Raw genomic sequence first — 13990 nt, 5'->3', positions numbered from 1 at the left:
AATATTTTGTGTAGTGCCACTTCGAGGAGCTTCGAACATGTGCAAAGAAGAGATATAGGTCTGTAGTTCGACACATTTGTTTTTGGACCGGACTTATGCACAAGTACAAGTGCCGTTTTCCACATGGCGGGAAAGACCTCATTCTTTATGCAGTTGTTAAAAATCTGTACTAGAACAGGAATAAATATGGCACTGTATGCCTTCAAGAGGACTGACGGAATACCATCATGGCCTGAAGACAATGATGGTTTCATTTTTTTTGCACACTCATGCAGTAGCTCCTCGTCAAAGAGTGCAATACAGGATTCATTCCCAGAGACAGCTGGCGCGGCAGTAGTTGAAGGGGTTGGATGATGCTTAAAAACAGACTGGAAGTGGCGTGCAAAAATTTAACAGTCAGCTGTCGTCGGGTTTCCCTGTGAGTCCAGCAGGGTGATCTCTCCTCTACCTTTTTTCTGGGACCGAGAGCGAACATACTTAGAGAATTCTTTGGGATTTTTAGTTAGCTGCAACTCGACGGAATCAGTGTACGCCTGATGATCACATTTAAAAACTTCCTTGCAGAGAGACCTAAAGCGCCCAAATTCTGATTTTAATTCCGGGGTATCGTTCTTTTTAAACTTAATAATAGTAATAGTAATAGTAAATTTATTTACGCTGTGTTAGGTCAAAACAGCAGAAGGCAGGTTCGTCTAAGCCAACAAAGGCTTGTGGGACTGAGCCTAAAGGTTATCGTGATTCACAGGAGAGTTTCAGAAAGTAATAGAAAGAGAGACAAAAACACAAGGCAATAAGAAAGCACCAGTTCAGAGTCACACTTCATCAAAAGTCAAATTTCAAAGGATCAAGTTCATGTCAAGCAGATTAATAGAGTATTAGAAAATGAACACGAAGGTGTATTTTTATATAATAATAATAATAATAATAATCAATCAATCAATGTTTTTATTGAAGTGCCCAGGAACAACCTTGCGGTCTTAGTACAGATGCACGCAGGAAACATGAAAAACAACACTACACACAACAAACAAACAGTAAACAATAAAACACTTAAAAAAGATCACATATGTCACATAAACTCGCTAGGCTATACCACCACGATAGCGAAAGGAAAATAAAGCGAGAGTATAAAAATTGGTTCTGAGCAACTTAATCAGGTGCAAAAAATGGGAAGCCAAATTTAGGTGAGGAACTTTAGCGCTCTGATGAACTCCGGTGTGTTATTGTTAAATATATCAACAGAGTCTGTAAAAGAGGAATTGTAGGTGTGCCCAATTCTCGACACAGGATCGTGAAGATTAGTTACGGGAGCATTGAAGAAGGATGCATTTTGCCGTGTAGTTTTTACGGGAAATTTCAAGCGTACATTTGATATCAATGATGTGCAGTCAGTGATGCCATCAATAAGTTTGTACAGAAATAGGATGTCGGCATGTTCTCTCCTACGCCGCAGGGTGGGCAATGCCAAGCTATGTTGGACTGGGACTGCTGGATCATCGTTTGAGGTAGACGCATACGTATAATAATACTAACGTATAATAAGACGTATAATAAGACGTATAATAATAATAATAATAATAATAATTTTCATTTTTTTTTCATTTTACATTTTTCATTTCATTTATTTAGATACCTTCATAACACTATAAGGTGACGGGTCGGTCGAAGCCAGTAGAGGCTTGAAGGACAGAACCCAGCAAATGGAATGTCACAGATAGCACAGAAGTCCGTAGAGCACACATTTAAGACATGTATCGCACTATGTGAGAAACAAAAAATAATCACCCCACAATATCCCACCAAATATATTAGAAACAACATATAACACAACAATACATTATTGAAATTCTACAATGAATTAAAGCGTAAAACTGTTCAATAGGTTTTTCAATTTTCTCCTATTTGTAGCTTCAAAGAAGTGGTCGGGGAGTCGGTTAAAAATGTATGGCCCATAATAAGAGCGCTCTCGCTCACTATATCTTGTGAAACACCGGGGGATTATGAAGCGATCAAAGGGACGCAAATCTCTGCAGGGCTCAAAGGGATGTTTAAATTCGCTACACCAGAAATGAGAAAGAACAACACAATGCAAGAAAAGTGAATGGAAGTTAAGTAGCTGTAGAGCCTCAAAAATTTCAGCTTCTGGTGCAAGATCATAATGATAACCAACACTTCTTAACAAATTCCTAAGGATGCGGTCAATTTTAGTTTGCCATATTTCTGCACAGTTACCAAATAATGTGATGCCATACCTTAGTATACTATAAGCAAGAACAGTAGCAATTGATTTTCTAACGGCAAATGGCATAAACACCCTGGTATTGTAAAGTAAGCAGCACACACTGCGAAGCTTGCCAGAAACATGGGTTAAATGCGTTGACCACGACAAATCTGAACCAAAGAATATGCCTAAGTACTTAACAGTGTGAACATATTTCAGGGAGCTACATGTACAATCAAGGCAGCTGGATCTGTGTAACACAAATGATGAGTCCAATTCTACACACTTCAGCGGATTCCTGAAGCAAACAAGTCTGGTTTTGGACGTGGTAATAGTAATATAATTGTCATAAAACCAGTCCATTAGACGTGCAGAATCATGCTGCAATAACTGCACAGCTCGGCGGTAATTAATGTGAGTAGAGACAAGTAAAGTATCATCCGCATACTGAAAAATTTTGCAACTAGTGAGCCTTGTTGAGATATCATTAACAAAAAGATTAAATTACAATGGAGACAAAACCGATCCCTGGGGCACACCGGCTTTTAGCATCAGCCGAGCACTTTTGAAATTTCCTATAGATACGATTTGGGAGCGGTCAAGAAAGAAATTTTTAAGCAATGCAATAAGTGGTCCACGGAAACCCTAATTCTGCAGTTTAAAAAGAAGCATCTTATGACTGACCGTGTCAAAGGCCTTGGCGACATCAAGAAAAATTGCACATGAACATAAGTTTCGATCAAAAGCACTGTGTAGTAGGTCAGAAAAATCTTCAAGCAGTGGTTGAGTGCCCTTTCCAGCAACAAAAACCATACTGGTTAGGCGACAGGATGTTGTAAGTTTCAATGAAGCTGGACATTACAAGATACAAATGCTTTTCCAAAATTTCTTCAATGCAAGGTAATATAGAAATAGGGCGATAGCACTAAGGCTTGTTAGGCGATCCTCCCTTAAAAACAGGCTTCACAAGTGCTGTTTTGAATTCAATTGGGATGACGCCAGAGACCAAAAACTCACTTATCATGGTGAGAAGTACGTGCTGAACATATCCAAAGTTTTCGCAGAGATCATTAATACGAATTGTATCAACACCAGGAGATTTATTGCGTTTTAAAGAAAAGAAAATGGAGTGTAATTCTCCTATTGTGAGAAGAGGAAGAAACGCCGAGTTTGATAAACTAATACTTGCGCTCGAGGCAAGCGGTTTGAAATCGCTGTCTCGCGCAAAGCCCAATGACGATGGAAAAAGTTTGTTAAAGTCGTTCACTACTGATTGCAGATCTGTGCCGAAGTGTTTTTGAAGGAAGTCAAGAAGCGATGCATTTCCTATACGCCTTGTAAAAGAATTAATCAACTTCCATGTTTCACGTGGATTCGATCTTGCCTCAAAGAATCTTCGCTGAAAGTAGCATCGTTCGGCAGACCGTATAATTGCATTAGCTTTGTTCCGAGCGCTTCGATACTCTGCTTTTAACTGCAAATTGTTTGGTGAACGACGGGAACGTGACCACAACGTATCTTTCTCTTTGATTGCAGTCATAATATCAGAATTAAACCATGGCTTTTAAGACCGTCATTTGAAATTAACCTTTTTCTTGGCGGCACAATAAAAGGATTGAAATACCTCGACGAAAGCTTTATAAACATTGGAAGGTTCTATGGACACCAGGAGTTCGTTCTAGTCAAAGGCATCGACCAAAGCATCGAATTGTACCGTATCCGTTATTGAAATCCACGAACAATCGCGCCTGGTTCCTTGCTCTTCGGGTATCTGAGCGTCTAAACGACATCCAGCAAAGTAATGATCGGATAGGTTCTGAGTAATTACGGCGGATTTTACAGACACATCCGGAGCACGAATATTGATATGGTCGATACAGGAAAATACTAATTTTTGAACCAAAAGTTCTTCTCTTGTGGGAGAGGATAAATATATTTTCAATGCCATATTTTGAGACTAGAGTCCGATAATCAAAAACTATTGATTTATTAGGTTTAAGAGTATCAATATTTAAATCGCCAATGACGCAAAATTGTCCTTCCGAACAAAACTGGTTAAGCACAGCATCTAGTTCAGCAAAAAAGAGCGAAACATTTTCTGAGGGAGGCCTGTAACCCGCTAACAAAAATAAAGAAAAACCTGACAAAGAAATTTCGACAGCCAGTGTTTCTGCATGGACAAGAGATATGCTCAGAGGCGATAGTAACCATTTATCTTTAACGTACATAGCAATCCCACCACCTCTACCATGATCACGGGTGTAAAATGACTGTGTGGATGATTCGTGAGGTGCCCAAGATTAAGTCGGTCAAAGTTCAGTGCCGGGGCGAAGTTTCGATACGGAGCGGTTGCCTTTTCGGAGGATCGCACGCACCTGACGCTTCTCCAACTCATGAAAATCATCCTCCGCATGCCAGAACCTACCGTGCGCCGTCATTCAGCGGGAGGCTGATATCGCAAGTAAGACAATAACTGATTGGGCGAGCCTTTGTCGGGAGGTTGTGGTAAATGCCGTCTTTAACATTCAGACATGATTGGTGGCGACGGCGTGACTGTAGAACTAGACGAGAGTATGTTCGGTCGGCACAAGTACCATCGCGGGTATTTAAGGCCTCGCCAGTGGGTTTTCGGCGGTGTGGCGCGTTGCAGCGGGTGCTGCTTTCTTGTTCCCGTGGAGACCCGTGACGCTAAAACCCTGCAAGGGCTAATAGCCGAGTGGGTCCGCCCTGAAACAAGAATAATCACTGATTGTCGGGCTGGCTATCGCAAGCTTGCAGATGACGCTCGCTTCACGCACCTCACCGTCAACCATAAGCTTAACTTTGTCGACGCGAACACTGGTGCGCACACCAATACGGTGGATTGCACCTGGGCCCACGTCAAAAAACTCTCTTCCATCTGGACGGCGCGAGAGCCACCATTTCACTGGTCACCTTGCAAAGTTCATGTTTTGGAGGAGAGACAAGGCGCGCGGAAACACTGATAGATTCCAGTCGTTCGTCGCCGCGGCCGCCAAAATCTAGAGCCCCGACGCAGGCAGGGCGAGGATTCTGACGGCCCCGGTGACTTCGAGGGATCCGCTGCGCTAAGCCCGTCACCCGCCTGCATGCATAAAGACGACTTATGCGCCAACCGCTCGTCAAGTGCTCGTTACGTCAGTTATAGGTTCTGGTAGCGGTCTAAACGGTCCTTTTCAGGGCCCCCATATTTTGCAAACGGAGCTGTGTTTTTAATGCGGCACCCCGTGTCTCTGTAAAAAGTTCACAGGAAAGACCCAGCAAAGGTATGTGGTCCCCAACTTGGAAATCGGGTGTTATGATTCAAACAAAAATTGTTCTTGCTTATTTCGCGCCTGTGATCAAAATAAATGCCGCAGTTGCAGTCGTCCCGCGGTGCTGTTGCTCGCCCATTCGCCGTCGGCGTGCCTCAGCTTCGTCGTCTTTGCTAGCGGCGCACCGGCGAAGCCGGCATTTGATCCGAATAAATGCCGCCGTTGCAGTCGTCTCGCGGTGTTGTTGCTTGCTCGATCGCCGTCGGCGTGTTTCAGCTTCGTCGTCTTTGCTAGCGGCGCACCGGCGAAGCCGGCCTTTGATCCGAATAAATGCCGCCGTTGCAGTCGTCCCGCGGTGTTGTTGCTTGCTCCAGTGTCTCAGCTTCGTCGTCTTTGCAAGCGGCGCACCGGCGGAGGCGGTTGATCTGACACACCGCGTTCGGCTTTGGCTAGCAGACGGCGTTCGTAAAATGGCGTCAGGTGTTGCTAGCTTCACGCGGCGGTACCGTGCGTGCTTCTATTCATTCGGCGTTCGTTGCCTAGGTGACGGCGAGGAAAGCAGACGAACTTTTTGATGCGGAAGAACGCTGTGGCGCAGCGACACCAGGTGCGTTCTAAGGCCCTTCCCGCATGCTTTTCAATTGGCGGAAGGCGAACAAAAAGAGCTCGAAATAAGGACTTAACGCAGAAGGCTGCATTTCTCCAGCGCCTCATAATTTGACGAGCCTTGCACGAAAAGTATGTTTTTTTGGCCATCCCGCGTCCTGTTTTTTTTTATCCGGAACATGGGTCTAAAGTATCAAACTGCCCTGTTTTCTTTCAGCCAATCTCAGCTTAGAGGCTGTTCTAGTAAACCGGCCAGAGCACTGCCACCGATACTCCATCTGCACAAACATCAGCAGTGCATACGAAGGCATGGCACGAGCGCGTGGGTTCGGGGAGTGCCTCATATGCACGAGTTCTCGTACAAACAAACGCATTTCGCTGAGCTAGGCTTACGCGCCTGTCCCTTTGTCTTTTCTGCATACATTTGTGAAATGGAGTAAAGAGGCCGAGATTGAACCCGTCTATTTCGCGCTCTGAATGTAGTTTGCAATATTTTGACATCGCAGTCTGTTGATTGGTCGCCGCCGTCTTGTACCTTTAGTTTACGGTCTAACCGCGGGGGGGGCGGGGGGGGGGGGGGAGTTTTCGGCGCTGGCGGTAGCCTTTGCTCCACCCAATGTCCAAACTCTCCTAATATACGGGTCTATACTGTCGTTCAAATCGCAGTCTTGGGCAAATTAACTTTTAAAAAGTAATTAGTTACAGTTATAGAAAGTTTCTCAAAATGTATTTGAGTTACAGGCACAGTTACTTAAAAATAAAAAAATAACGCGTAACAATTTCAGTTTTTTTGTCACAGTAATTTAGCTACTTTCAAGATACCTTAGTTTTTTTTTTTTTTCTTTTTTTGTTATTTAGCTACGAAGACACTAATGACAACACAGAATGACTAGGATTTATATTTATTTGGAAGTCTCAGAAAACACTTATTTCACACTTTGAGATATATATTACTACCGTCGCACGACTTTGTTGAAACAAAGTGCTTGCTGCTTCGTTAAAAAAATTGACTAAATTATAAATTCTTTAGGTCATGTAACGCAGCAGCAACTGCTACTCAAAGTTATCATCACTTAACCTTCCCCTTTAAAGCCCATCCCTTTTCTTGCGAAAGAGGCGCCCTCAGCGCGTGCGCTGGACGGCAGTGCAGTATTCAGGCATAGAGAAACACTCTCATAATTGTGGGAAAGTCGTTGAGGCTGGAGAGCGCTGGTTGAGGTTTCAGCCTTCGATTGTTTCGTCTCCATGACTAGTGGTAGTGTACAGAAATAAAAGTCGAAACTCACCCAGGGGCGCTTGTCAATAATGGAGGAAGAATACCTCTCAGTTGCGTATACTTTTTTTGCAGTGCTTGCAACGAGCAGTAAACTTATCGCCACTATCATTGCCACCCCTACACTCACAAAGCCTGGCAGTTCGACGACGGAGCCGTAGTGTACGTGGTCGCAGATTTGGGGCGCGAGGATCTGGTAACACAGAGCGTCAAAGACCTATTTCTCGGGGAACCTCGACGTCAGCGCACATCGTTTGCAGCGGTGAGAACACGAAGCACACTTTCGGGTCCTCGCGTCTCGCCGCAGCGTCTCGCGGCAGCGGCGACACCCTGCGTTTTGGTATCTCGCCGCAGCGGGACGCCAGTCACCTGGTTCTCCTCTCGAGCCCCATACGCACATTCGCGTTCGAGCGCGGTGTGTTCCTTAGCGGCAAGCGGACGCGTTGCGTTGCGAAGGCCGCTTGCGCCAAACTTGTACGCACAGTTGTGTTGACACGCAGTCAACCGCAGTCAAGAGCCAATAAGAACGCGCTATCGTCGCTAGTGGCTCACCAATAGTAAGCGAAATCCAAGGCAACATGGCGGCGCACAGCGACAGCATCGAAGTGTCCGATTTTGGGACAATCTCGCCGGCTTCCCCGACGTTTTGTCAAGCTTGAACCATCGCAGCCTTGGAAAAAACAGTCCCCACCGCTCCCCAAAACGAAAAAGCAAGCACTGCGACCGGCGAACCGGATACGTCTCGCCGAGTCGGCCGGGTGGGGCGAGCGAACACGTCACCCCTTCTCCTCTTTCGGCTTCTGATTGGTCGAACGTACCCGAACGCACCGCGACGCTTCGGAAAGTTCAGCGAGTCTGTACTCGCTTGCGTCACGCTACCGAGCGTTGCGGGAAGGCGCGCGTCGCTCCGCAAGCGACCGCGCCTGGCCGCAAGGACTCCGCAACGCACTCAAACGCGTTCAAACGCGAATGTGCATATGGACCTTCATCAATTGTCTACCACACCAGCTTTTCCATTTCGGCGGCCACGTCTCGTGGCGATCTGCCAGGTTTTATTAGTATACAGGAGGCTATGCCACTATATTCGACAAGGTCAATCAAAATGCAAATCATAGCCGGGGCACGGTAACACCTGCTTTTCCTCACTCATGACATGATCTCGTTTGAGGGATAACGGTTAATTAACATCATACTATTTCCCTTCGTTCATGCGATGCTTTCTTTTCCTTTCTTTTTCCCTTAAGAACCCTCTTATTCCAACCCCTCTAAATCCGTAGCGCTCCGAGTTGTGACGTCAGAATGGCCGGAGAAGGGAGGCCCCGTAGAGAGAAGGTGCCCACCCTGGACCTTTCTACACTCCACACCTTGGCTGCGCGCCTGCTCACTCAGGTCACGTGGTTTGTTTTAGAGCGCAGCTCTTAGGGGCCCGTTTCCGACTTGAGCGGCGTCAGCGTCGGCGTAACGGCGAGGTCATGTGACCCCCCGAGGTCACTTGATACCCTCAGGTCACGTGACCCCCTGAAGTCACGTGACCCCCTGAAGTCATGTGACCCCCTTAGGTCACGTGACCCCCTTACTTCACGTGACCCCCCTCAGGTCACGTTTCCCCCCTCAGGTCACGTGACCCCCCTCAGGTCACTTGACCTGCCTCAGATCACGTAACCCCCTGAGGCCACGGGTCCCCCTCAGGCCGCGTGACCCCACTGAGGCCACGTGACCCCCCGAGGTCACGGTCACGTGACCTGACCCCTTTAAGTCACGCGACCCCCCGAGGTCACGTGACCCCCTCAGGTCACGTGACCTCGGGGGTCGCGTGACTTCAAGGGGTCAGGTGAACTCGGGGGTCACGTGTCCTCAAGGGGGTCACGTAACCTCAGGGGTGTCACATGGCCTCAGTGGGGTCACGTGGCCTCACTGGGGTCACGTGGCCTCAGTGGGGTCACGTGGCCTGAGGGGGTCACGTGGCCTCAGGGGGTTACGTGATCTGAGGCGGGTCAAGTGACCTGAGGAGGGACACGTGACCTGAGGGGGGTCACGTGACCTTAGGGGTCACGTGACTTCACAAGGTCACGTGACCTGAGGGGGTCACGTGACCTCTCTGACGTCACGCGAGCCCCCTTAGGTCACGTGACCTCAAGGAGTCACCTATCCCTCAGTACGCTTCCATCTTCCTCCTGAAGAGCTGCGCTCCAACCGGCGTTACAGGGAATTGTAAACGGCCTCCCTTTTTTTGGCATTTATCCAGCATTGATATACGTTTGAAATAAGCAGCTTGTACAATTTATTATCTATAATATAAACGTAATATAGAACGCGTTACCAATGTAAAGTACCAAATTTATATTTATGACTATCCCGTAACCGCGGGACCACAGTGGAGTCCCGCAGCTCCCCACACTTTTCTAATGAACCTGCTCCGGTGGCGACACTTTCTTCCCTCATAGGGGGCCGATTCTGGTGTATTTACATTGTGTGTGAGCGTCTGACTGTCTGAAAGAACGCCGAGATATTTCAGAAGAGAAGGGAAGCGGAAAAAATGCAGTCGCCGCCGTAGAGAGCGCACACGAGCAAGAGGTAGGTCGACGACTCTAAGCATTTCGTCGCTCCAGCCACTGCTCTCGTGTGTGGCATTTACGTGGACTCGCGGAACCAGTCTTGCTACGGTGTGGGTGGCATGTGTGGTAGCTAGTCAACGATGACACTGGTCGATTATTGATCGACTTTTCTCCCTGGACAGAGAGAAGGACTTCCTTGAGCTAGTGTTCAAAGCTTTTGTTACGGATATTGCGGGATGTATGGATACGATCAACAGATGAGAAAAAGCTCATTTACGAACTTTGTTCGACATGTAGGACACGTTTAGAGTGTCGCAGTTGGTCGCTCCAATCTCGTGATAGAATGGTATCCCGTTCTACGTCGTTATTCATGTGCGATTGTACATTTGTAAATATGCGTTGTAACATTAAAGTTTTTACTGAAAGGTGAGCAACAAGTTTATGTGCGATTATTGGAAGTGCGTTTGTGCTTATTTGTTGTTTTCTTTGGGGGGGGGGGGGGATAGTTTGTGAGCACGGTGTGTGCTCCCGCCGCGATGACACTGTGTGCGCTGTCTGATCGATTTCACAAGTACTGTACTTTGGTACCATTTCCAGGCGCCGGTATAATCACGTCATCTTATAGTACGGTGTTTGCGTCGAAAATTCAGGATAATAAAACGAATTTAAGCACATATTTCTTTTTCTGTTCTCGTTTCCGCAGCACGGCTTATGATGACCTATTTTTTATTAAAGCTACACCGTGTTGATCTTAGCTTTTCTTCCTAACGACTGGGGGCTGGGACCATTTTTTCCAATAACGGAATCTTACCGGTTCGCGCTTGGTGGAACCGGTAACCGAACCGCACAGCACTCTAGGCACAACGTATTAAAAAAGCACATAAAAGAGCACTGTCACTGAACTCCCAAGCGAACCACGATAATGAACAGTTTGACTTCCTGCTTGTAACCCAGTCGATCTTCTAATGTTTGCGCGTAACACAAATACAAAATTGTATCCAATATGTTAAGAAATCGCAAGAACCGTACAGCGAACGTAAACGTTTACGTTTTAAGGAAGGTTTTATAGCGGTGCTAGAGTTCCTCGTGCTAGCGCCGTATACCGGGTGCACTTTGTCAGCGGTGTTCGGCTCTTGCAGCAGTGCACATGGATTTGGGGCCGGTATACCCGACGTCGCTTTTAACAGCGCGCAAGTGATGCTGTTGCGCAAGTATTCGAAGCAGAGGGCAAGATAGCTTCTTGCGCCACGCAAGCTATGCATTTTTAAGGCCTTATAATATAAACAACACGCTAACCATGTATCTTTGGAGGGTATATGAAGAAAATGGGTGGTTTTATTTTTGGCGTCTGTTGCGACTCACAAGCCTTTTAAGCTTCTCCGCGTGATCATTGTCTGCAGTGATACAAGTGCCACGAAGCGCTTTGCGCGACCACACTTCCGCTTATCGGAATGAGTGCTTTGAGAAAGGTGTTTTGCATACGTTTGCGGTCGTCTCCATGTTTGATAATGTCAGTAGCCTTATGTTGCCTTTTTCCAGTCTCACAATGGGGCTGTAAATGGCCACTTATTCATGGTTAGAAATTAGAAAAATGGAATGGTGCAGTTCATCCATTCCAGGAGTGGTAATGGGCCCAGTGTCTCCATTCCTAGGAGTTGAAAATGGGTAGAATTGTCGGAACCTCTAAATGCCCGGAATGGAATTCGGATGGAATGGGGGCCGCAACACTGCTGAGAAATAAATTTTGACGTTGTTAACTTGCGAAAAGATAAATTGGTTTTCCCGTCCGCGCACTGGCAGACACATAAAAAGAAAGAAAAAAAGCCTTCCCGTTCTCAACCAACAACACCTGGACAGAAGGCCGCCACACGCGTCATCATAGTCAGATCGATCGAGGTGAGAGATTGGGCACGAGTGCTGCGTCAGTGTTCGGCTGCGGCTCGTGGCCAATCAGCGCGTCGAAGGTCGGGCTGGGGTCCAATAGCCGACCGAGCGCGATCCGACTGTGATGACGTTTCATAGAGGAAGAGGAAACCATGCGGAGGCCTTCTGTCTAGGTGGTGTTGTCTCAACCAGGGTGTCGAACCGGAACCGAACCGAACTGAAAATCGGAAAAGAACCGTTATTTTTAGCCGAACCGGAACTGAACCGAACCGAAATCTTCGCCGCCATCTTGGAACTGAACCGGAACCGAACCAAAAAAAAAATATAACGGTAACCGGTTCAAAACGGTTCAAAGTAATTTCTTTTTTTTTTCCTTTTTTTTATTATCACAAAATGAACATATGGGAATAAAAAATTGGCGGCTGTATTTCTATTGATCAAATTGGTCATAAACAGAATTGCAATGTATAATAAATTGTGGGTTTTCGTGGCGCTTTTGTATTGGCACTATGATTAACCATGTGTCACGTTGTCACGTGACGTCATTGTGTCAATACATGTCAAGAAATGTCACGTGACCTCGTGACGTTACTGCGTCAACTCGATTTAATTTGAGGACGTCACTGGATGTATTAGCCTTGTTGACAGCGTGACGTAATATGACATCACGATTTTGCACCGAGTCACGTGACATCGTGACGTAAGCGATTTTCATAACACCTAGTCGAGTGCACGGGTTCTTGACAGTCAGCATCGTCAAACATTCGGGTAACGGCTCATGTCAATTAAATGTGATAATAGCCCACCTCTAAAAATATCTGAAGCTCCCAGCCCAAGCTTTTGCTTTCCAAACCCTAGCCGCCTAGGGCATGACTATGATGAACACTGATGGTATATAATTAGCGTCAGATCACGCGGCCGCGTGTTGAAATTGCGAGTTGAGGAGGGGATCGACAGCTGTCTCTTTCCTTTATTTTTTCTGAATCTGCTATTGCGCGGAGGGGAAAACTAATGCATATTTTCGCAGTCTATAAAAGTCAGGGGTTACTTCTTAGCAGTATTTGTTGAAAGTACAAAAATTGTTGCACGACCAATTTTATATCATTGAGGCACCCAAACATTCTTTTCGTTGCTGCTGAACTGCATCCGAAAGATGTGTCCGAGAATAGAAGTATTGAAATGACTAAATGCGACTTATTAATACGACGTTCCATAGAACTACATGTGTGTACGGAAGGAATACTTAAAAAAAAGATTTTAGTGACCTCAGAGGGACAGCCGAACAATGGCAGTCGCTGTAAGTCTCGCACGAGCGTCGTTCTCAAGTTATTGTCCAAATTTCGACACCCTCTGTATTTTGCTTAAAGAAGCTATAAAAAGATTTCTATACATCACTAAATTCTACTCAGGATCACTCCATAACTTTAATAACTGATTGAACTTGGCTTTGCTCTTTTTTCTAGGCAATGGCAGTCGCCAAAAAGTTAGAGAAATATGAGCATCGTTCATTCCCTCAACTCGGAGCCAGAAGCGGCCACGTGGCCTGGTGCCTATGTTATGCCGCCAACGCTAATCATACCCCCGCGCTGGGGTTGGAAAGGCAGAAAACGCGTGCTGGAGCTCAAGGCATTGTTAGAGTTCGGCTATCCTCATTACCGCAGTGGTCGGACACGAGCCACTACCCAAGTGTCCACCAAGGCATTGCTTGTTACGAGCCGATGTACAGTGCTCACGCAGTTCTGCTCAATCCATGAGCCGTGCTCGACTGTCGTCAGGCAGGTGGGTTTGATCCCACAATTACGACATCGATCTTTGCGAAGGCAATTCTAAAAGAAATAGTCTCATTTTTGGCGTCGCAATTTAACCGCGACAAAGAAGCTTCTGAATCAGTGGCGGCCTGTGCGAGTATACTTGGGTCAGACTAGGACCAGTACGCCTCGGAAAAGTCGTGAATAATTCCAACCCGTTATCGTTTTATGACCCATTTAAACTTCACGGGGTTCACAATAAGAGCAGTGAAGGGTTGCTGTTAACAAGTGAAAACTAAAATTGTCGAATTAGCACTCACGAACGGAGGAGGCAATTTCTCAGAAATACTATCAGCCTTTCCACTCCGGTGAAGAAGGAAGACCAGCGAAGCTGAACTCAGGTGGGAATGAAGTAATGGCCGGCCGCAAGT

Source organism: Ixodes scapularis, unplaced genomic scaffold (genome assembly GCF_016920785.2).
Source record: "Ixodes scapularis isolate PalLabHiFi unplaced genomic scaffold, ASM1692078v2 ptg001275l_1___fragment_3__unscaffolded, whole genome shotgun sequence".
Classification (NCBI taxonomy): Eukaryota; Metazoa; Arthropoda; class Arachnida; order Ixodida; family Ixodidae; genus Ixodes; species Ixodes scapularis.
This window is presented reverse-complemented; position numbering follows the sequence as displayed.